The following is a 2,022-nucleotide window of genomic DNA, read 5'->3' on the forward strand; positions in this document are numbered from 1 at the left end:
CACGATCTATTTTTTGAAATTTCAAGATTTCAGAAGCACAAATGTTTTTGCATACCAAAAAAAGCTTCGTAGCCTCAGATATCTGAGCTAAAAAGAATCTACAAACTGGAATTGTCACCTAAGAGAAGACCAGTTTTTCTCCTCTCCATCGCTATTTTCCACATACAAAGTAAACAAATCATCTTTTTAATGAGGTAACCATCATTCACAAGGCCTCAGTTTGATTGCTAAAAGAGGGACTTATTTTTATATTGCAGTAAAAATCATTTTTGTTCAAAATCATACTTCAAAATTAGAGTCAACTCATTAGTAAGTGCCTATTGGTTTATCTTCTCTTGTTTATAACTACATTAAGCTAAGATGAAAGCATGTGTGTACTTGCCAAGACCAAGGGTGTGGGTGCCAGCACATTGCCCTCACTGGGCATTCTGTAAGCCTCTTGTTACAGTGGGATCAGGCATCACACTGACCGAGAGGAAACTTCAATAGAAAATCCAAGGTGGCCAATCTGGTACTTATAAAATAATAAAAATTTAATTAAAAGTTTGGGCTTATTTACAAACCATGAATCCAAATAATTTCCTAGCATGACCAGTGTGAGAACCTGTTTACTAGGAATCTGGTATAATAGAAGCCAAGAAACCACTGAAACTTCTGTGACCAGTGGAACCTGGCTGAGAGCGAGTCAGAAATGAGTGAGTGAGTTTTCTCCTACAGGTTCATGTATCTATGAGGCTTGTTTAAGCTTTTGGGAGCATAGTCTTTGCTTTATCTTTTTTTTTTTCCTTTTTGTATCTATTCTTTATGTTTATTTTAACCTAATTTCAAGTGTGTAAACATTTTTTAGAGAGGAAATTCTACCTATAGGGCTGACTTGTTTCCATGCTCATGACTCTCTACTTATGAGAAAAGTCATTTGAATTGTTGTTTTCAGCTGTTGTGCCACAAAGAGTTTGGAGAAAAGTTAAACAAGTAATCAAAACAAAAATAAAAAGGCGAATAGTGAGGAAAGACAGATGCATGTAATTCTAACCCCTGACTAGACAGACACCCCACAGCCTCCCCCGATGTGATGTCACACACCTGGGGTCTGGGGCCTGGAAGCATGAAGCAGAAGCATTGGACCACACAATAGGAAAGACCCAGCTAGCAAAGAAGACATGGAGAAAAGTAGCCAGTGACTGGTTTGAATGCATAGGCTTCAAAACTATTACCTATAATTAATATTTTCTCAAAACTAACAAAATACACAACATTCTACTAAAGGAGGCTGGCATGAAAAAAGAGGTACAGACCTCTTATTTAATAAAGTAGATCTTTGTCTTCAGTCAAGAGTTCACAAGTATTGAGTTAAATATCTAATAATCAATTAAAAAATATATGTGTCCATAGTCTGCTAAAACTCCACCTCGGCAAGATTTTGCCAGATTCTTTTAGTATCAGATGAGTCTATCAGCTAAAGGCAAAAATCAGTCTATAATAAAACAATGTTCCTTTCTCTTCTACTACAAACAAAGCCTGAGCAGTAAATCTGGATATACCTATATCACATATACCTGTGTATATGTCAGTCAATAAGCATTACTTACAGCATGAAAGACACTACACTGGCATAGAGAGGACAAAAAGAAAGCAAATATACTCAGAGTGCTTGTCCTTAAGAACCTTAGAGTTTAATTGGAGCATTAAGACATAACATTATAAATGTATAATATGTAAAAAGATTTGTAAGTAATAATGTATGTTAGATAAATGCTACATTAGTAGTGGTAACATTTCCTGATTTTACAACAGAGGAGAGGTCAAGAAAATACCCAAAAGCCAGCCCACCCTAAAATTCAGTAGAATTTCTTTTCTCTAGGCTTCTTGAACTATAGTTTTGATGGGAAGAACCTAGATATGAATAGGGCTGACCATACCTAGGTTGATGTGATGACATATTAAACCAATCTGTAGATGACCGGGATTCCGTTTATGCCACAGGCTGGAGCTAAGGACAGGGATGTGTTTTTCTAGGACACA

The sequence above is a fragment of the Pteropus vampyrus genome, unplaced genomic scaffold (genome assembly GCF_000151845.1).
Source record: "Pteropus vampyrus isolate Shadow unplaced genomic scaffold, Pvam_2.0 Scaffold8, whole genome shotgun sequence".
Classification (NCBI taxonomy): domain Eukaryota; kingdom Metazoa; phylum Chordata; class Mammalia; order Chiroptera; family Pteropodidae; genus Pteropus; species Pteropus vampyrus.